Source organism: Dermacentor silvarum, chromosome 3 (genome assembly GCF_013339745.2).
Source record: "Dermacentor silvarum isolate Dsil-2018 chromosome 3, BIME_Dsil_1.4, whole genome shotgun sequence".
In the NCBI taxonomy this organism is placed as follows: domain Eukaryota; kingdom Metazoa; phylum Arthropoda; class Arachnida; order Ixodida; family Ixodidae; genus Dermacentor; species Dermacentor silvarum.
In genome coordinates, this window is record NC_051156.1 from 213,960,660 (window position 1) to 213,984,112 (window position 23,453).

General features: G+C 45.4%; 1 protein-coding gene across 1 annotated transcript in view; it reads left to right on the plus strand.

Moving 5' to 3' along the window:
* The window catches only part of LOC119446631 (neprilysin-1), a 111,556-nt gene that overhangs the window by 80,884 nt on the left and 7,219 nt on the right, over window positions 1-23,453 (plus strand). The gene's annotated exons all lie outside the window — the stretch shown is intronic.

The following is a 23,453-nucleotide window of genomic DNA, read 5'->3' on the forward strand; positions in this document are numbered from 1 at the left end:
TTGCTGTCGCAAGTGAGTCGTATCTCCTTAAAACTGGTTCACTTGCATCGCAGTTGGCCCTCAATGCGCTTTACTTGTTTAAAACCTGCTTTGACATTGACTATTTTAAGTAGGGCTCTTCACTAGCGGAGCGCACAAATGTGCCGGCATAATATTAATTTGAAGTTCCTTTGTTCATTTTAATCCAGCCATAATGACATAGAGAGCATTGCGCTGTCTTGTGTGCCTCACGAAACTATTTCATCTAAACAGCACAAGATTGTATCGCCGCCGCAGCTTGAATGAGGATGCGACTTCTGGTTCAAAAAATTGTGTCATTAGAATCGTCCCTGCTGAAGGCTACGTTTCATTATATAATTATTATTATTATTATTATTATTATATTATTATTATTTTATTAAAAGACCCCCTATTACAAGCGCTTCGCAGTCGGCGGCAAAGTCTTGTCGAACACTTACGAGAACTATTTTCATCTAAACAGGACAAGATTGTATCGCCGCCGATCAGCTGAGAAGAGGAATCTGCGACTACTGGATCGAATGACGGCCCCAGGATCAACCGGCCATCTGCGAAACCTGTCCCTGCTGGCAGGCTACGTCATTCATTGAAGTAGCTGCTGCCTCTGGATTCTACCCGAGTTTGGCGCCTGGGATCGTCCGTCCTAGGATAAAAGACGCCCCCTTAGCACAAGCGCTTCACAGTCGGCGGCAAAGTCTTGTGGAAAACTTACCAGAACTATTTTCATTTATACAGGTGAGCTACTCTTCCCTAGAGCTCATTTGTGTGCCGCCGCCGACTGCTGCCATGATTGATGCTGATCATTGATATTTGACGTGATCCTTGTGCGAAATTCTTTACTGTTTTGTGCTTCGCCATGTCATCGATTTGCCCGGTTTGTTCAAATCGGCTGTCAAGTGATGGCAGATTCTTGTCCTGTGTGGAATGTAAGAATGGCTTCACTTGGGGAAAACATGCTCGGGTGTTGCTGAAAGCACTTTCTTCAATGGGATCCTTAAAACGGGAGAGTTGGAAATGCAAGCACTGTAGATCATCTACGGGGGAATTAAGCTCAGGGCAACTTCGCAACTCGGCTGCATCTGCAGAAGCCGATGACCCAAGCTCTCAGTTGGCTCTCTCGAGAACAACTACAGGGAATCAATGACATGGTTGTTACTCTTTTGCCCCTTAAAGAAAGGTTGACCAGTTACTTGCACTAAAGCCCCGGATTGATGAGGTGCTATCTTTGAGGGAAACAGTGCTGGAGTTGCAAAGCTCTGTGCAGTATCTGGCAACAGGTTATGACACAGTCCTGGCTCAGACTAAGGAATCAGATTCAGCCGTAAAAGGTATTGAAACCCAAGTAGAATCATTAACAGAATGTGTAAGAAAACAGTCTGAGGAAATAGCCCAATTTCGCGCTGAGCGCAACAAGGACGAGCAGTACAGCAGGCTTTCCAATTTGGAACTCCACGGACTTCCATTTTCTTCAGGGAAGACCTGCGTGCTGTCATATCAGAACTTGCACAGAAGCTAGCTTTGACAGAATTCAACCCTCGGGATGTTGTAGCGGTCCACCGATTGCCCGCCAGAAAAGATAAAGTACCACGGTACTAGTTAGGTTCTCTGGCCCGTCATTACGGGACACTTGGCTGGCAGCACGTCGCAAACTGCGTGACTTGGCACAGAAAAAACTTTACCCCATGATGTACCTAAACGAAAATTTGACTGACTAACAAAGAACTATTCTGGAAAGCTCGTACCAAGGCAAGGAAAGCTCCTATAAGTATGTGTGGGTTAAAAATGGCAAGATTTTTGCTCGAAAAGAAGACGGAGGCCGTGTGCTTCGTATCGCCACGGTCGACGACGTTGATAAGATGACTTAGAAAATGGCAGTCAACTATCACTCCCTTCCAGATTTTTGTTCACTTGGAACAGTCTTTGACGTCACTGATAGCCCGTCTTTTTCCGTTATTCATGTAAACGTGAGAAGTATAAGGAAACATTGGGATCAGTTCCTTGTTGACACCACTAACATTTTGAGCTTAGTAGATGCTCTCGTTCTTACAGAAATTAACGCTCAAGATGATAGGTTATTCCAATTCCGCCTACCCGATTTTCAAGAGCATTTTTAACTAGAACAGGTAGACGAGGCGGGGGAATAGCGGTCTTCATTAAGACTAAATGGTTAGTTACACCGATGTCGTTTTCAATTTCGGTTGCTGAAAGCCTTGCATTCCGCCTGGAATGTTCTGGCACTGTGCTCTCTTTAATCGCTGCGTATCGTCCACCGTCAGAACACGTGCAATCATTTCTCGATGAACTGAAAAAAAATTTAGACGTTCTACCTTCTTATAATAACATGTGCATTATCGGGGATATCAACATAGATATCCTAAGCTCTGAGAAGACGATTGTTTCCGATTATTTAACATATTAGCAGACTATGGCATAGAATCTGTCGTTAATGAAGCAACTAGACAAGAAGTGCTCTCAGGTCGCCTTGTTTCCTCGTGCCTCGATCACGTCTTAGTGCGCTCAATAGATTTTTTGACCGTTAAATCCATTCGAATAACAAAAAGCTGGCTGATCATTACTATATCGGCTGCCAGATCTCATCTCCGGGTGCTCATACTGTCAAAAGCAAGGATGTCCATATATAGAAATATTTGATTATGCTAGATTTGACAGACTTGTCTCCCAATATGACTGGGATACACTGCTAGCGCATAGTGGTTCGACCAGTGCGTATAAAAAGTTTGTAGACACTTTTACTGAGCTGAAACAAGAGTGCAAAAGATCTTTTGGTACATAAGCGAAAAAACACATTTACATTGGGTAAATAACCGAATATTGAAAGCCATTCAGGAGAAAGACGAACTCTGGAAACGATGTCGAAAGCATCCAGAAGACGAGGCTTTGAAGAGTCTTTACCGAAACGCACGAAACAAAGTTACAGCAATGATGCGCTGTTCCAAGAGAAGCTACTTTAGCAGTCAATTTTCCTTTTCACGAAATAAACCAGCAAAGATGTGGTCTCTAGTGAATGAGCTTAGGGGAATCAAGTCCAGCTCCCACTTAGACCCGATACTAAAAGGTTTCGGTCCTCCATCGCAAGCGGTGGCTAATAATTTCAATGTCTCATTTTCTTCATTGGTAACCGATACGGGAACGCCCCTTAATCTGCCGAACCTTATCGCAGCTAGCAGTTCAGTATCGGATTCAGCACTTCTGCCTTCGATGCTGAAGATGACTTGCGTCGATTGCTTTGTCGGTCACGAAGGAGCCGTGCTCAAGGCTTAGATGGAATATCAGCTGAAGATATAATCCGTAATATCACGGGTGCTAGCTAGGCCGATTCTTTTTATTTTGAACAGTATTCTAGACACGTGTGTTGTACCCGATGCAATGAAGAGAGCACGTGTTATTCCAATATTTAAGGGCGGAGATGCGTCAAACCAGAAAACTACCGCCCCATATCCGTACTTCCTTTCTTAGCACAACTGCTTGAAAGGCATGTTCTTGAGGCTATGGACAGCTTTGTTCGTAAGCACAGCATTTTATCGCCCTCGCAGTACGGCTTTGTACAAGGCAGCGGTACGCAGAATCTTTTTGAAACTTTGTCAGATATTTTACACGAAACATTTGAACAAAACCAGGTGGCTTGTGGACTCTTCTTGGATATATCAAAAGCATTTGACTCAGTTAACCACCGTATTCTATGCAGTAAACTTTACAACTATGGCTTTTCGGGGACATTTTTAGATTTTTTTAATAGTTATCTTCTGAATCGCTCTCAAATTGTTGTTTGCATGATGTACACAGCACACTGCGGTACCTCACAGCAGGAGTGCCACAGGGTTCAGTGCTGTCACCACTTTTATTTAACTTATACGTGTGTGACTTGGGACAGGTAATTGGGACAAGCACTATTTTCAATACGCGGACGACACTTTGCTCGTCTCAAGACACATGGAATATGAAAAGGCTGTTGATCTGCTTCAAATCGACGCAATTAATGTCATAGACTGGTGTAAAGTAATCAAATAAGAGTTAACTCGCGAAAAACGCAATTAGTCTGTTTTAGAAATCCCTTAAAAGTTATGATGCCACGTTGCCTGTCATTTTGCATGGCTCGATTGTTTGAATTGTGACTGTACGCCGATTGAATATGTTGATAGTATTAAATATTTAGGAGTTCACTTTGATAATGCTTTATCATGGAACGTTCATATGGCTTCCATTTGTGCAAAACTTCGACGAGCTGCGTGCTTACTTTACCGCGTCCGAAGCTATGCTCCTATTAAAATAAAGAAAATGATCGTTCATGCGCTAGCCTATTCACATATAAGATATGGTATCTGTTGTTTCTTTAATTGCAGTAGCTTTTGGAAATCCAAGGTAAACAGCTATTACAAATATTCTAAAAAGTGTAGCCTACAACACAAACATTGATACGGCTAACTTGTTCAGGTCCCTGGAAATGCCGAACTTTGATTCAGTGTTCCTTTCTGTTGTTGTGCCGCGATATTTCTGGAATGAAAATTTTCGCGTACCTGCTAAAAAACACATGAATCTACGCAATCCCTCCAGATATGTTGTTCCTCGGACAAGAACTATTATGGTAAAGGGCAACGAAAGTATTATATTCCGAATTTGTTTAATGAACTCCCCACTTCAGTACTGGAGCAACGAAGTTTATCCGGCTTAAAGAACGCCTTAAAAAAGGGGACATAAAAAAAAATATATACTCGTATGAAGCTAACCTTTATTTGTGTCTGTGTGAGTATTATGATTGGTTTAGACTTTAAACCAATGTTATCTCGCTGTTTTTCTTTAGAACATGTGCAAATAGAGTGTCTATTCATGTTATAGTGTGATGTGTTTTGTTTGACAATGCAATATAGCACCTTTTTTCACTCTGTTTAGCGCTTTCTTGGTATTTTGTTTGTAAATGTTATTAAAAATGGGGAAGAGCTTTAGTTTATATTTTGGAGCATTAGTCATGTTCGAGAACCTGTTAAAGTGATTTTGCCGCGGACTGTCAGGTCTCTGCACACAAGCCCTTGGAAGGCTTCGGCAGACCTCACAAAAAATTCATGTACCAAGAACTCGCAATAAAGGCTATTATTGTTATTGTTATTATTATTATTATTATTATTATTATTATATTATTATTATTATTATTATTATTATTATTATTATTATTATTAGTATTTATTATTATTATTATTATTATTATTATTATTATTATTATTTGGAGGGCGGAGAAGACAGCTATGACTTGCGGCACCAAAATTATCTTAAAGAGAAAATACGCACAAATTGTGGAACACAGAAATTGACCTACCAGATTTCGGACTTCCTTAACAATAATCCAGTAGTTACTTTTCTCCGTTTATTTTCCCTTATTTGATAAGCTGAGTATTGCGTCACCTGGAGAGAGGTGTTTTGACGCTTTGTAAGGCACTTGTTTGCCTTTACGTCAACCCCCCTGACAACTCTGTATTTCTCGTCAAAATAAATTTGTATTGTATTGTAAGCATCGGTCGAACAAGGGATGCTAAGAGCCGTTTTGATAAGAGGACTTGACATAGGCAAGTCACCTTGTCGAAACGTTGGCTCTAGAGAGACATACGTCGTTCGAGCAGTGTTTATTACTACTACACAAGTAACCTACGGAGCATCCTTGAGCCCCGTATCCTGCAGAAATGGCCATAAGCACCCTGACTATATATAAACCTGGGCTTTATTATGGCTATAAACACCCGGGCTATAAGCACCTCAGTCGGGCGCAAATCAGATCCAGAAATCACATCCAGGGTACCGTCACGATCCGAAAAACCCGCAACTCAAGAGAATGTTTTAACTAAACACCTTCCCGCGTGAACGACATAGGACTCGCCGCATAGTACAGCCGAGCCCGGATATAACGAACCCACGTATAACTAACTGTTATATATATGGAACAGCTGTAAAACCCGCTCTAAAATTTCTGTATAGATTTTTATTTTACATATCGTATTAACCATATATCGAACTTCTTTTTTGTGATCCCCTTCAGATTCGATATATCCGGGTTCGACGGTATCGGAATTTGATGCGCAACCCTTTGTTCGCTACTCAGAAACACTTAGGGGACAAGACCGAGCGAGCGTCCGAGACGCAGCAGCCGTAGCGGTGATATAATTAGGGGTGCGCGCCCGGGTGTGTCCTGTGTTAAGCGGTGGTCTCGTGCCAGAGGGTGCAAACAGGAGCGGTGAAGCACGCGGCGGCGCGGTACACACACACAGGGGGGCAGTCCCTCACGGTGGCGCGCTCGCCTTCGCCGCGACACTTTAACAGGCGCGCTGACAGGCTATAAATAAGTCCCGGGCCGCGCTAGCGAAGCGCACTGGCTGTGCACCGTCCTCTGAGTTATGTCCTCCTCTGCGTTTTCTACTCTATCGCGTTTATTTCTTCCTGACGTTTCTTTTTGTTTATATCCGTTATCTGGGGTTCATCGCGTATGGAGAAAAATTCATGCGTTGATGGTGATGCTAAATCTACGAGAAGCCGTCTGATTAAATATTCTAATCTCTTCCAGGGATTTGAGGTAAAATTGAAAAAGAAAAGAGGGGGGGGGCGGTATAGGGGGGTCGGAAGGGAATGCGCAAGACAAGGTACAACGTGAAATGATATGAAAAATAAATTTTAAAAAAAAGCAGAAGAAACGCCTCGATAATCGGCTTGCATCCTGCTCACACTGCTTGCAGTATGTGCAGGCAAGCCTGAATAAAACGCGCAGAGGGCGAAAAAAAAATGAAAAAGATAACGAGGTAAATTGCGCATCTCTCTTCGCACATTCGCCCGTATGTCTTTACATTGTCCTGATTTGTTCGCATTTGCCGAGTTTCTCGGCAGCGGCATCTTTAGCGACCAACTGTACGCCAAGATGTCGCATTGAAATTTTGATGCAATTATATGCTTAATATAACATTCTGAATCTCCTAGTTTCATTCCAGTCTTTCTGCCTGTATACATGAAGTCTTGCGTATACGCTGCTTTTAATAATACCGTGTGACAAGGGCACTTTCGATCGCCATCAAACCCTAATCCGGATTCACCTCGATTCTGATGGAATTCTGCTACACGGGCACTTTCGATCGCGACATTGCTCGGTCCGGATCCAGTCAATCGCAATTCGTGCATCGATCGTAGGCAGACGTGTGCTTTGGACCCACTTAACGACACGTGGGGCGCTGGAGCATCACTCAACTCGATCCAATTGTTGGACAGTGTAGCAGCGATCATCGTCAACAGTGATGCAAAAATTCGATCCCTACCGGACTCCATCGCGATCGAAAGCACCCGTGTGGCACCGGTATAGGTATTTTACGTATTTCTTACTTCGTATGCAAAATGGTATATGCGGCGCGCACGCTACGCCAAAAAGCACGCACGTACAACACAAAATAATAAATTTTAGCATATTGAGCAGCGGTCCGCCAATTCAGCCTGTAAAGAAATGTTGTTCTTGAAAGCAAGCAAGGCGTTCGTTTACTAAAGTTCGTTACTCCAAGCGCTAAGCATCTGGGAAAGAGTAAGAGAGAAAGAAGAAAGAAAGAAGCAGAGGGAAAACAGAGCGATTATTGCTAGTTGAACGCTTTCCGTATTCTATAAAAAGCAGCAGCTGGGCGGCATCGATTGTCGTTTAGCCTGGTCCGCTTTTTTTTTTCTTTTTTTTTTTCAAGTTCGCCAGGATGAGGCCATTTTGGTGTCATCTGGCCACACATCCAACTATACCGCTTGATCGGTGATCATGTGCGAAGGCATTTAGGCGGGTCTGTAGCAGGCCAACCAAAATGAGGGCAGTTAATCACTAAGAGCACTCGCTCGGGTGGGTTTTGGCGCGCCGTTCTCTCAGACAGGCGTGCCACGAACGCACCAAGGCTCGTCAAGTTGCTCGTCGCGCCAAATGACAAATTGACGCGGAAGTGACATTATATATAGTGCTCACGTGCGATGGCGTTCAGGGTGTAAGGGCTATCGATAATGTGTCGCTTTATTGGCAACAAAGTGAGCTAGAAGACGCCGCTTTTTTTGAGTAATTGTTTAAGAAAGCGATCAATCGATTGAGGACGGGGCCCCGAGGCCCACGTGCGTATTACCGATTGATGAGTTTTGGGCGAAGTAGCTTCCAGCGCGATGCGCTACTGAAGCGACGGGAATTCTGCCAACGAGACGAGAACTATGCGGCGTCAAAATAACCTTGATAGGAAGGGCGCTATTGGTTTGATTTGACTCAATCAATGATATGGGAAATTGTGGGTACTTTCGTCGCTGGCTTTTCCAGCACTTGCGGTTGACCAGAAAAAAAAAAACAACATCAAAAAACATGAAAGAATAAATGCAATAAGAAGACACACCCACGACCACGCAATGACGAACATTTAGAGTCGATGTGCTTGAATCGATGGCCAGTGTAGTGGACGCGAGAAGACAATTGCTACATTATGTTACACATAAACGTAAAGGCAAAGAACAACAAGCAGTTGAAGAAAATGAAGGAATATACAAAAGAAATGAAAGAATCACAAACATAAGGGAATGTTGGGACAGTTGTTCAATGAAGACAGACACAGACAACTCCTGACAATGATAGAGAAAAGTCACATGAATGAAGAAATAAAGAAAGAAAATAAGCAAATAAGAACAGTATATGAAAAACGAGGAAGAATACACAGGGAGCAATAATCAGGCAATATGCCATTGCTCATTAACAAACCTGTTAAAGCTTTTAAAGCTCTAGTTATGGTTTGCGAATCATTCCAATGTCAAAGCAGTCTTCCTACAGTAAAAGGAGCGATCATCAAGACCGTTCAACGCGGATGAGCAAGGATGACAAAGCAGTTCTTGCTAATTCATGAAGAAATCAATTTCTAGAAACATGTTCAATGTTCTCCACAGGTGACCGAGTTTGCAACAATTCACTGTTGCACGACGTATCTGCCAGTCTATCCTTCCCATCCGCTTCCACTGCCTTACCCCCATCGATGCTTTCTGAAGGTGATATACGAGTGACCTACCGTCTATGAACTCGTTTTGCACTGTTTTATTCTGTATTTTCTTTTACGCCTTCCTGCTTGGTCCTTGGACTGCAGTATATATTAAATAATAAAATAATAATCAAACAAAGACGTACCCCTGCTTTCAAATATTTTGACAAGCGATTCTCCCTGTCTTCCAGCTTCATAACTTTGCAATTATGCGCTTAACAGCCATTTTCAACGAGTTTTACATTTCCGTGTACTAGAGAGATACTACAGAGGTACTAATAAACAATGAATTTGCAAGTTACGTGCGGAAAAACGCTTTTGGTAACAAAACACATTAAACAGGATGTGTGCAGACGTATCCGCAACAGCGTATTTGTCGTTGGAAGAGATTCTTCGCTGTGCTTGTGCTCAATTTTCTCAACAGTCGGCAGACAAATGCGAGCAGGCGTTTCTGCGCTTGCAGCGATGTCGCGCTGCTGACATTTTATTATAATTTCTTTATGAGAATGCAAGTGTCAGCTCGCATATCCTCTACGTATAATGAAACTAGAGTGACGAGTACTCGAGACTTTCTCGCACGATGAAAGTTTTCTTATTGAGAAAACACTCTTTCTCCATCTATAAAAGGTTTAGTACCACTGTCAACACTGTAACCTTGGAAAAAATCGTCCATCATATTAAATTGTGTATCAACAGAGAGTATACTGAGGAAAACATAACTCAGTAAAAACCCAACAGGATGTATAACAGAATTTTTTTGAAGTTTTGTAAGGGTAGATTGGAGGCTGTACACGCACTTCGATTTTCGTATTCTTTTTCTGTCATCTATCGCATTCCATTCCCCTTCCCCCGGTGCAGGGTAGCCAACCGGAGATAATCTCTGGTTGACCTCCCTGTCTTTTCTTTGCCTTTCTCTCGCTCCAGCATGGACATGCACTCGACCTTATGTCATGAGATCATCGCGCATCGTGCAAAAAAACATGCTCCGACCATATCGTACTTTTCGAGTTCCGTCTCGCAGTTCTTCTTGCGTTTAAACTTAAAATTCCTGTTCCCTTGTGACGTACTACGCGTACAAATGTTCCGCCCGAATCAACGTGCAGCGTCTCACGTAAGCCGTGCCCCGCGGCGTTGTCATTTTTTTTATCCGCAGTTGAACTGGACCTATCTCCTGCGAAGCGTCATGGACTACGCGGGACTACAACAGACCGATGAGTCCAGCATCAACCTGACCATCGAGAACGACAGCAACTACATGCGCCGGCTTTTCGACCTGCTCAACAAGACCAGTCCTCGGTGAGATTCCTCGCAGTATCAAAGAAAGAACGTAAGAACAAAAAGTGTTCGTTTCCTCCGGGTCTGAAGGCCATGTTTTGGCGAAGACACTGCTGTATAGTTTCGCTTTAGTTCTCGCTTATGCTAACATGCACGCCTGTTGGTTCCGCATGCAGTTTTTAACTTGGGTCTTCTTCCTCGATATTCATGTGTGCTAATTTTAGTATTGTGACGGAGGCGAGATGGAGGCAAAGGATATATTTATCGAATATATTTACCGCGTTCTCCGTAATATCACTCTGCGGCGGCGGAAGCGCCGTCCTGGCGGTTGCTGTGAAGGCGGGGAGCTAGAAGGGCAATATGGCTTAAGCCGGAAAGCATGAACAACATCAGGGTAGGGTCCCATCGGTTGTTAGCACTCCAGCGTTCGTACTTCGCTAGTCAGTCTTCAACGTCTGCTTCACCGGAACCGCAGAACGGGCCAGGATCTCGGGGCTGCACAAGCATTACCGTTGAAGTGGCGGGCGCTGATGTAGGCGCCGTGTCTTCCTCCATTGCAGACATGTCCGAAACGACGGCCGCTGCGGAGTTCCGTTGCGAGGCGTGACGTACCCCGCACCTCCACTAAAGTGTGACGGAGGCGAGATGTAGGCGAAGGGTATATTTAGAGAATATATACAAAGAATGAAGGCTGGGGAAAGGGTACATGTCTGATCCGGCCCACGTGCAAGCGTCTTCATCGTCATCTTCGTCGCTCTGCCAAGCATCGCGTTCATCCATGTGTACATCACTGGTAACAATTGTTTACCAATAAAGCTAACTTCAAATGAATTGCAATGAAAGATGGGGTTTAGCTCTCCACCAGCGACAGTTTGTCTATTCGTCCACTTTCCTTTTCGTGGTTATTTCTATAGATTTCAATAAAAAGATGGCAGTTATTTGACTTTCCCTAGCTTCACGGCTTGTGGACTTCGAATTGGTTGCAACTATGCTGTAGGCGGCAGTCTAGAAGTACGTGCTCTGAATATTGAGTGCTACAGACTAGAGCACTGCACGGGATCGGGCTTACCCGAAAGCCCGGGCCGGGCCGGGTAGAGCAGTTTTTTTCACGGGCTCGGGCCGTGCTCGGGCCGGGCTCGGGCACGGCGTGTGCTTTTTGACCCGGGCCCGGGCCGGGCTCAGGTTTTTTGACGTGGGCCCGGGCCGGGCTCGGGCTTTCTGGTGGTGTGCATATGTAACGTGCAGCGAGTTATTCTAGGGCGTCTCAACTCTGAAAAACATGTATTTTTCGGTCTCGGGCCGGGCTCGGGCCAGTTTCGAGCCGGGCTCGGGCCGGGCTCGGGCCTAAGGTAAAGGGGTGGCGGGCCGGGTGGGTAACGTAGATTATTTCCGGGCCCGGGCCGGGCCCGAGTCTCGTCATAAAAGTTTTGATCGGGCTCGGGCGGGCCACCCAACGTGAAAACGGGCCCGGGCTGGGCTCGGGCTGAAAAAATCGGCCCGTGCAGTGCTCTACTACAGACGGTATATAAACACACTTAATTATCCGCCTATAGGTTTTGTCTTTTTGGGAAGGTCTTCCTATTGTCGTCATACCGTCGTCTTCATTCCATCGCCGTAATTGTGTCATCGTCACGAAGTCATGGTCGTTGTGTCGCCGTCATTTTGTCGTATAGTGCACGATTCCAGTGCCGTCAAGCAGTTGCCGTCAAGCCATTGCGGGCGTTCTAGCGTCGTCATTTTGTCACAGTGATTACAATGTCGTGATTGCGTCGTCGTGGTAAAGTCATCGTGCTTTCTTCGTAGTCATGATCGTAGCCATGATGCAGTGCCACAAGTGTATGCTGAACGAAGTGGTTCCTGGCAAAAATGTGTCCAACTTGCTCGTATGCTCTACACTTGGGATTGGTCACTAAACACCAACCGCTTTCGTCGCAAACACCAATAAAGATTTCGCTTAAACAAATTCCAACAGCGCCTGGGATCCGCATATTTTTTACTAACCTTAATATTGTTCGTTATTTTTGCACGAGTCTTGTAACGTTTATATTAGATTTTAAATTCCCTTTCTAACTCCCTCTTCCTGCTTCCCGTTGCTTCTTTTTTAGATGCGAAGCAGCTTATGGCGGGGGCTTTGTCCGTCCCACACCCCCACAGCGCATGCGCGTCCCCTCCCCCTCTCTCTCCTCTCCTACGCTCCCCCTTTCTCTCCTCTAGGAATCCGAAGCGGCGCGCCCGACAGGTGGTGCGACAGCTGCATACTCCGCTGGGGGCACCACGGTAGTTCCGCGGTATGAAAATGACGGAGCGCGCGCGCCTCATTCTCTCTCCTGTGCAGCGCCGCGATGCGCTCGGGCCGCTGCCGCGAAACCATCTCCCGGTCAAGCTAACCATCTCCCTGCTGCTTCGCATCCACACATGGTTCCCTTTAGCGGGAGATGGAGCAATTTTTTGTACAGATCTTGTGCTTATGAATTGTATTTATTCGCGAGAGTGCCTCTGCACTGTGCCTCTTCGGGACCACTTTCATTATAGCATGCTGCATATACGCACCAAACTTTGTATTTACATGAAATAAACTCAAGTTGAAACTAATCCCGGAGCGTCGCGCCGTGCAGGACGCTGGCCAACTACCTGTCGTGGCGGTTCGTGATGGCGTACATGCCGTACCTGGACGTGCACTTCCGGCGACTGTACCTGGACTTCCGGCGGCGAGTGCCGCGCCCCCACGAGGAGCGCACCTACCTGTCGCGCTGGAAAGAGTGCGTGCGTCTGCTCAGCGACAGCTTCAGCATGCCTCTGGCGGCGCTCTTCGTGCGACAGGACTTCGCCTCCTCGGCCACCGACAATCAGGTGCGACGACCAATCACAGCCTTCGCATTCATGCGTAAACCGTCTTTTCCCGGCAAACCGGTCCGGTCGCCATAGCTTGAAATTCACTGTTGAAATACTATACGGCGACATAAGGCCATCTCTCCCGAAGGTTCATGCGCAGGCAGATTTGTTAAATACGGAGCTCCATACATTGTACAACTTTTTAACGCGATAGCGCTAAGGGCTCCGTGTTGCAAAAAATCCGGTGTCGGCGTCGGCGACGTTGTCCGTTAGAAAAAAATCATCCCGAACCAGGCAGGTCTTCCGCGTGGCGCGTAGGCGTTACTGAACTATTTGAATTTCTCAAACTAAAATGCGTCAGAAAATTCGTTAAGTACGACTGATACACAACCTACAGACGTGATAGCTCGGAATGTAATTAGATTATACGAGAAAACATAATTCTGTTACGCGGAAACTCAAACACAAACCCTTTTTCCAGCTTCCGTTTGAGGTCTGTCTTAGTGGGAGCGGCGCGCCCCGCTCGGTTCCTTGCGACACCACCCAGATGGCGCTCGCCTCTGCGCATCCGCGGCAGCAGCGGCGCCCGCCGTTCGGGAAAAAAAAAGAACCAGAAAGCGTTTCCAGGTAATCATGACGGTTACATAAGCTGCAGTTGCCGGGAAGCGTGAGAAGCAGTCAGGGAACTTTGAGTGCTATCGCGTTCCACTCTTAAAGGTGAAGCTTAAGCGTCCTTCAAATTTTTGAAAGTGTTTACCGAGGCCATTTTAAACACTCTCTGCGCAGGTAGGGTTGCTGATTGACGAGATCAAGAATGCCTACGTGGAGACCTTTCCGAGACAGAATTTCCTCGACGAGAAGACTAAGGAACTCTGTCGCGAGAAGGTAAGTGCTTTTGCGATAGCGTTTTTTTTAATGCGATAGCATTACACAGGACCGTTACCAGTCTTAGGTGGTGTCACACGCCCCAGCAACTATTTTCGTAATAAACACTGTGGTAGAGACACGTGTAAATGATTCATCATAAGTTGTCAGAATGAGTAAATCCCTAGGACGACGTGAGGAGTACGTATAGGCAGTGCCGGTAGATGATGGTCGTAAGGTACGTGTTGGTGGGCAGCTAGCATCAGTTAATTATAAGGCCGTAATAGTTCACAGATGACCATCGGAAGGGGAGCAAGTCCATGTGGATATCGATGGACAATCATATAATGGTAGGACGCCATAATGATGTCGCATTATAGTCACTCTTTATGTCTACGATAACTGCAGAGCGCGGTGTCAACGTCAATCTCACAATTATTATTATTATTATTATTATTATTATTATTATTATTATTATTATTATTATTATTATTATTATTATTATTATTATTATTATTATTATTATTATTAATCATGTGAACATATATACAAACATCACAAAGAGAAAGAAAAGTGTCCTTTTTTTCTTCTATCAGTTCAGGAATCTTACCACGCTTTTTGCGCGCAGGTGGCCGCTATGGGACAAAAAGTGGGCTTCCCGAAATTCATCTTGGATCCAGTTGAACTGGACAAAGAATATCATGACGTGAGCATCGTTTTAGTTTGCTTTCAATTTTTTTAATGAAGAAAAGTTGGAAGGTTGGTCGTGTTTGCCATAAATATGCTGCTTCGGTAAAAGTGTGCAGCCTTGTTTGTGTCCAAGCAATAGATGCGCTGAAATACGTCGTACTCAACAGCATTGTTAAGAACATCTACCGGAGAGCATTTCAACGTTCGTATACGCATATATATATAGTCAGCTAGAAAAGTGCTTCAGCACTTGTGGTCAACTTCAAAAGTATTCGGAGCAGTCTCCGAGAAAAAAAAAAGAAAGAAAGCAAGGAAACGAAGTTTCGTTGAAGCCGGTGCATCCACTTTCGAATCGAACCGAAAACGAGCAGTGCATATATACCTTCCAGCAGGAATAGCGCCACATTGCGTCTGGCTCAATTTTACGCTGAAAGGTGAATTCGCGAGAAAACATTTTTTTTCCTCGCAAGTTTCGTGTGTGTGTGTGAGTCAACTTTAATAAATATCTTGCAAATTGATGGCCTGGGTCTAGGCCGCGCCGGGGGCAGCAGAGAGACCCTGTCTCTCCGTAGCTTCCCGGGCTTACTGGAAGTTTCGTGCTTCGGAAACTTTCCCCCGAACGGCATGAAGGGCCGTTGTCGGGCCAACCTTTGCCCAATGTAAGGTCAGTGGGGCCCAAAGATGGGCGTACACTGGCTTGGCTTTGTGTGCTGCTATGGGGTCGACTGTACGTCTACCCCTCTTCAATGAATTGACAGTATGCACCCCATCGCACAAAAGTGTTTGAAGGTAATTCTCTGTTGTTTTTGTTTCCTTTCACAGCTTGAAATAGACGACGATCACTTTCTCGTGAACATTCTCAAGGTGCGACGCTTTGAGTTTGCCAGAGATTTCTCCAAGATTACGAAGCCTGTCGATAAGGAAAAGTAAGTTGCGGGTCGTTCTCTCAATCTCACTCTGTTATCAAAGGTTTCTTTGTGTCCGCGTGTCCAAGAATTTTGTGCCTTAGGATATTTACGCTGCGAAACTTGCCGTGCTCGCCCCCCCCCCCCTCCCTCGGTTTGCAGAGATCTTAAAAAAAAAATGTTGTGTGGGAGATAGCGCTGTTCCTCCTTCGCAGGTGAATTTCTGCAAGTGGCGGGACTTAGCCTCATTATAAATCACAATGTCCAGGCCACTAATTAAATTTAGACCGCATGTTGAAATTGAGATGGTGAAGCTGTGCAGCAGTGAAGTCACTTAGTAAAGCTAGCACCACTTCCGAGATATCGGACCTCAAGCTGGGCTGCGAAGTACATTGGTATTCCAAATAATAGTTTCCTGAAAGCCTACCCCTAAAAGTTGGGGATACTATGAACTGCGAAACCAGTGCATATTAAGTAGGTTTTCGTCAGTACGGATATCTGTTAAGTGGTTACATCTTGGGATTTCTACTAAGCAGACATGACTTCACTACTTCTCGGCTTCAGTGTCCTGGAGAGAATAACTTATAAAGTAAATTGGTAAATGTATTTTTAGCCTTGTACCTGGCCATTGCAATTTCTCATGCAGGTAGTTTGCGCCTCTTCTAGAAGTCCTCGTGAAAAGACGAAACAGCTCGCAGGCGAATGAAAAAACCTGTATATTCGAACAAAATAAAATATGGTATAGAAAATTTTGAGCTCATAACTAGCTTGATGATTTGTATTCGCGGGAATCTTCGCTACGGCTATATGTATTCACTGGTACTTTTCTTTTTCACTGTGACAGGGAGTGGGCGACAAATCCCCTGATCGTAAACGCGTTCTATGACATCCGAGGCAACTACGCTAGTGAGTACACTGTCCTACTTTGTCACCTTCTTCTATTTAGTGGGACTTGATAGTAGAAAAGGACTGCGCTCGATGCGAATTGCTGCAATTAGTAAAGTAAAAACGATTAAACTAATGGTTAACTAGTAATTTGGATGCAAACACCCAGTGATTTTCTTCTGCTGAAATATTTCACGTGGCATAAGTACGGTAACTTCAAACTTCAAGTATTTAAAAAAAAAGATACCTCTGCAGGCTATAACTTGAACTTCAACTTAAAGAAAAATTTGTAGCCAATGCGACTCGTTTTGATCAATGAATCCTAGTATGAAGTTTAACTCTCGTGTTTCACATTTTTGTCAAATTTACTACAGTGCTAATTATATTTGCCTTCTTCCCGCTACTCATCTCCGCACCTCCATCATTGCAGTTTACCCAGCTGGGATCTTGCGTTCCCCCATGCTCATTCTCGACAGGCCACAGTGAGTGAGATTCCTTCGCATTTAGTCGCAGTGTGCTATTCTGGGACCAAATTGGCAACTTCGCTCATAGGCGTTGTTTGCCATTGGCTGCCGACCGCCTTCGCCAGTAACGTGCCCAACATCGCCATTGGCAGTTAGTAGCAGTGCTGCTTGCTGGTCCAGATCGATACTAGCTGTAACTTGAGAAAGCCAGCGAAAAAAAAATGAGACGCAGCACGAAGGAAAGAAGAATCCCCTGATCCCCAGCGTTGGTGTGTCTTTTCTTTCCTTCGTACTTGCGTCTCAATTTTTTTCTCTGGTATTCCCAAGTCGACAGTTCGTAGCGATTAAAAGTATAAACCACATGCAAGCGATCTTGCGCGCGACAGCGACAAGCGACGGAGATGGCTGTCGCGTTCGCTCGTCGCCTACAAGTCGTACCGCACGCGAGCGACGACTTTGAGCGACGTCTCCCCGGTGTTGCCGGTATGAGGGCAACAAATACGCGCCGAAACTGGCGTGACGCGTGCTTTACTCATTTAAGTTGATGTGCTTTACTGTAAAGAGCAGCATACATATTTCTAGATGTCTTGCGCTAGGTTCTTATCCTTTCACGTATCAAAATTTAGTCGTCTGCTCGTTCCGTGCGACAATCGGTAGTACTTGACTGATGTACATCCTGTTCCGGATTCGCGCTATTGGCTAGTCGCTCATAGCACTTCCGGGCGACGAGCGATGACTTCTAGATTTCCAAAAACCGAGCGATCGAGCGACAAGAACGAGCGAACTGTTCGCGCGACGGCCCGTTTCGTCGCTCGAAGCCATCGCTCGTCGCCGTCGCGCACGAAATCGCTCTCATGCGGTTTGGGCTTTAACGATTCGTAATGATCGTCACGGTTAACCCTGATGACCCTTACGTATTAGTTATCACAAAGTTCTAGCGCAGTTGTAGCGAACTTCTGGCGATCATGAGCTCTGGATTCCGACTACTGTCAAATGCCGCCATACATAGCGTTTTGAGCCAATGAGAGAGGGCGTAGCCACTTTGCTGGCCAATCAGAACTGACAAGGTGGCGGAATCTGACGGTGTCAACAATATAGCACCATTGCTGTACTTTTCATTTATTATTAGACCCGCTCACTGTAATGACAGAGAATAACTACTATAATAACCGAGTACCTAGCCTACTCCCATTCTCAGTTCTCGCTTATTGTATAACGAGAGTCTCGACTCGGGAAACATTGATTACATGAAGTAGCACCTGAAATCACGGAGGGAAGAACGAACTGGGAGGGAGCATCATTCTGCAACACGATAGATGCCAAACGAATCGGCCCAACATAGTCACGTAAGAGCGTGCGGCAGGTTATAGCCTACCCGCTCTGCAAGTAGAGCTACGGCAGAGCAGCTGGACAAGTGTGCATCGCATAAAAACTACCGCCACCCCAACGTTCTAGGCCGGTACACCGAGTCTCAGAGGTCACGTGTTGGGCCGACACTGCGAGGAAAAAAGCGAAGGGAATGGATTCATGGAGAGTTGCTGTCAACGACAGCAACGGGCTCGTCAAAATTTGAAAACTGCAAGAAGGCAGAAATACCGTTCTTTCAACTGTTTCAATAGAAGAAACTTTCTTGGACCCACGAGATTGTAGTGCATAATTGTCTCATTACAGTCTCCTATCACTTTGTAGGTACCTGAACTTTGGCACCATAGGCGTCGTCATTGGACACGAGATTACCCACGGCTTTGCCGGTTTCGGTGAGTACAAAGCTTGATTTCTGCATCATTTCTTTTATAACCTGCCCATAGTAACGACCTCTTTACACCAGGGACACCAGAAGTGTTAACGTATACGCTTCTAAAAAAAATTGAGGACGTTGTAGTTACTATCCAGTTGTCACACTGTCTGCTACTTTGGTATAACTTCAGTTGGTGAAGATATAGTTTGTGCCATTACTGACTAAACAAGCTAGCCGCTATTAGTAATGGATTTCAGCTACCAATTGCAAACGCAGTTAGTGCCACCGGATACAAAGTTTATAGTCTATAGAACGCATATATCAGACCAGCTTCGGTATATTCCAGAGTTGATCTGATACACGTGTTATAGACTAGAAACTTTGTATTCGGCTTTTCTTCGAATATTCGCATTCGATTCGACTCGGGATTTTTGCTGCTCAAACATCCCTACAATTCTGGGTGATTGAAATGTGCCTATGTAGCTTGCCTTGAAGATTTCGCGTCCTTCAAGACGGGAATTCACAAACGCGAAAAGACTTAGCTTGGCACGTCTTCGCGTAGAAAGCTATGACAGCAGAGAGCGTGCTGGGATGGTAACCTATTAATTAGGTAATCCGCCTAGCCTTAATCGCTGTGCTGGTATGTGTTAGCTGCGACATTAATAGATTTCGCCACAGAATTAGAGGACGTATTTATGCTTAGTGCACAGCACAGGATTTCTGCAAAATGGATATGACTTAGAAGCCCTAAACTGAACAGCTGCACAGTTATTTAGTGAATATTTTGTTAGTAACCTAAGGAAACACTGCCCTTTGTCGTTCAAGTTGTCTCCACTTCTTCAAATTAACCATCTGCGACATAATTGCGCAATTTGTCACGGGTGATCTTGAATCAGTCTGGTCCCCATAAAAAAAAAACAATATCACCCAGTATATTTTTTGTCCCAGGCAATTTGTTTTCTCAACCTAAAATCGTTTGACTTCTGAGAATAACGTTATAGAAATAAATTGTAAAAGAAAATGCTCAACGCAGGCAAGAAATTTGACAAGCATGGGAATTTCACCAACTGGTGGCCTGACGATGCGCTGGAGCATCTTCGGCAACGTGCCAACTGCTTCGTGGAACAGTTCTCACAGTTTCCTCTTTGGAACTCCGGTCTTTACGTGAGTCTCGTTCTACAGAATACTGCAGTATTGACAGTTTCTAACTTGCACAGAACATCCTTTATTATTATAACTTTTTTTTTGCTACGAGTGTTATAAGTTTGTTAACATGCCACTTCCGATTGACCACTGTTATATCTCCCTAGCACATTAATGATATCAGTAGCCTCTGAGGTGCAAGAAATCCAAAGCGAAAAAAAAAAGGATTGTCAAAAGCCTCACTAGTAACCAATCAGGCAGCAGACTACCCGATACATTATGTCAGTAGCACGGTACTACTTTCCGAAGCCTCCTGAACTTTGCTGACTGCGGCTGCTGCTGCTGCTGTCTTTCGGAATAGCTCACACAAAGAACCGCACTAATATAATGAACTGGCTTATATATATAGCCTTCTGTACTACTTCTACAGATGAGCCGGTTAACCGCCCTCTTCTCTAGGGAATTGCGCAATGAAACAAAAGCAACACCGAAATGCCCTGACTGCTGGAAATATGCGCCATCAAGCGCATAGTTATTTTATTGATGCGAAAGCGTCAAATGGCCCATTGAGCTAAAAAAGACGGCGTCTGTCGTCTCTAGCAGCGGAACGGCACCTAAATTCCCATTGGTTGCGACGCCATGTCGCGAGCGCGCCTTGACGGAGCAGTGCGGGCCAAAGGAAACAGCTGCCGCCGCCGTAGCGTGCCATGTGTTGCATGAGGGGAGAGGGCATCGCCGCGACGCCACGTCACCCTCACTCCCGCTCTAGGACGCCAGTGTTATCCACGCGTTCCTTGTCCGCGCAAGCTTTCGTCTGCGTTCTAACATGCACCTCGGTAAGGCCCAATGAAAACGCGCCAAGCGAGTTCTTAACTCGAAGGGCCGCTCAGCGGTATTCAATTGGACATTAATGCTTTCGCATTCACAACTCGTAAGAAGTACTTAGGTGTCCTCGGACTTTTAAGCGAAGCTTTCTATGCGTTCTTCCCCGTGGTTCAGCGCGTCTGCATGGTCGGTTTCTCGAAGAACGGAGTAGGCCGATCCCGGAGGCAGCGTAATCCGCGGTCGCGTGTCTCACCTGGGTCAGACGGATGCACGGATGGACGGACGGACGGATGGAGTGACGGACAAGAAACTTTATTTGCTCCTGAGGGACTACTTTGTCGTAGTCGCGGGCCGCACCCGCTCCGGGGGCAGAAGACCGCGATCTTCAGCCCTGTCGCAGGCCCTTTGGACCTGGGTCACTTGGTGGGGATCTCCGCGTCTCGCCGCCTTGTCCGGCAGGCGCGTAAGTTGCAAAACGCGGTGCAGAAGAGGAACTCTCTTAGGAGTAACAGCTTAAATTAAATTCTAACGGTTGCGCTGGATCTGCATAGTTCTTATACCTCCAAATCAGCTTATGTTTTCTCAACTCCACGTTCAAATGTTTACGCAGGTGAACGGTAACGCGACGCTCGAAGAGAACATCTGTGACTCGACGGCCGTGAAGCAAGCCTATTACGTGAGTCGCCATAGTTACTCTATCAGTGAGCAATCAGCGGCGCTCCTTAGCCTTGTGACATGTGTGTTCATGTTGCATGTCACGAAGGCACGTTTACTCGTCATATATATGCGAGGGTCTCAAATGCGTTATACATTCTATCATTTGCTCTGATGCGAAAACAAGCACTGAACGACGCCGGATCAGCGGCTGTAATAAATGCGTAATTACAATGTCATTCGGTTTATATATGACGCTGGCGCGGAGTGTTCCGGTTACACTGCTGTCACGAGACAGGTGCAATGCTTTCATGGTAGCGTAACATCCATAATATTCATTACGCGTCTGAGACATCTGGAATTGTAAATTTTAAGGACTTAGCGTGCGGTGTGCGCTTACAGGGTTTTAGCTTGTCGCAATACGTATTGCGATTCACGGAATACAGTCAAACGCTTTATAACGAAGCGCTCGGCACCTACAAAATATTTCGTTGTACAAGTGACTTCGTTGTACAGGCAACTTCGTTGTATAGAGGTCTTCGTTGTAGAAGTGTTCACAATAGATATGGAAGATAGGAATTCAGCGGGGGCATAATAAATCCTTCGTTATACAGGTCATTTCGCCGTAGAAGCGTTCGTTGTGGGGACGTTCGACTTAAGCGCAAAACAGAACGCGTCGATGGCAGAAGCAGTGCCGGTAGCGACGTCTTGTGGTGATTTGTTCAACCACAGGGCGTCAGAAAAGCGTTTTTTGTTTCTGCGTTTTGCGCTCTGTTCGTCGAAGGAAATAGAAAAAGAAAGTAAGAGAAACTACCAACACTTTATGATTATGATGTTGCTAATGCCCCTACACCAGTAACAGAGTCGCGCAATGCCCATCATTGCAATAATAGTTTTCTACGCTCTGGTTGTACTAAACGCCACTCGATGGCACCAACAGTGCTGCTTCTAACTTTGACATTCAGCAAGAATGAATGCGTTTATGGACAAGGTAGAACTCGTATATTACGTAATTTCGCAAAGGACATGGCGCTATGCATGGTTACATTTGGCTGGCAAACTTTTCTTTTGTGCGAGTTCGAAAGCTCAGGGACATGCAAGATTCCTAGCTTTTTTTTTTTTTTCAATTTCGTTTTCAGGCGTACAAGAGCTGGGCTGCGAAGCACGGGCAAGAGCCGCGATTGCCGGGCCTGGGACTGACCAACGAACAAGTATTCTTTGTTCAATACGCCCAGGTTTGTACATGAAATTTGAATTCGGTATGGCTGCTAGTACTTTTTATCAACTAATACTTTTTTCTGGTCCTTGGCAGCTATATTTCGACTTTAGCTCGTCATATAGAAAGTGATCGGTAGCTTGTAAACGTCCGTGCAATGCATCTGCAATTTCGCGAATATGTGGTGGCGGTCCAAGATAGCCGCCATGTCAGCCAACTGATTGGCTGAAGGAATATGCCGTGAGGAGCGTCACAGGAAGGGCCGTTTCTTAAAAGTCAATTTAACGTTGCGCGACGTTGCGCTGGACCGCCATTGCAGAGATTTTCCGCCATAATTTGTGGTGCGACGAGCCGCGCGAATTATGCTAATGAGCGGTCATCTGCAATGGCGGCCGAGAGGCATGCGTATCGCCGCATTTTCTCCGTCGTTTGGGACCATGAAAATCTTTTGTTCATAACGCGTGCTCATAGCATCTGCATTGCTCTCAGGAGGTGTTGGCATTTGTCTCTTGGATTATCATTTTTTTAAACACGTTTATTTGAAATAATATTCCTTGAACAATTACAAACCTTCTGCAATTTTTTGCACGTTTCACAGCTGCGACTGTACTGTAATCAAGATTAATGACTTTTCACATTATCAGAGGTTATGACAACGGCAGCTTCATAATTTGTAAAAAGGAATGTACGCAAGGCGGCGTCTTGAAGTTTCCTCCCAAACTAGACCAGAACTCTCTAAGTATGCGATGATTTGACGTCTCGATGTATAGCGTCCGTGCGCGCGCATCACGGGCGACTTTGCACAATGCACACTCTCAATTATCAAAGTGCCCTTTCTATCACCCGCCGCGGTGGCTCTGCAGCTACGGTGTTGTGCTGCTAAGTACGGATTCGCAAGATAAAATACCAGCCGTGGCGGCCGGTATT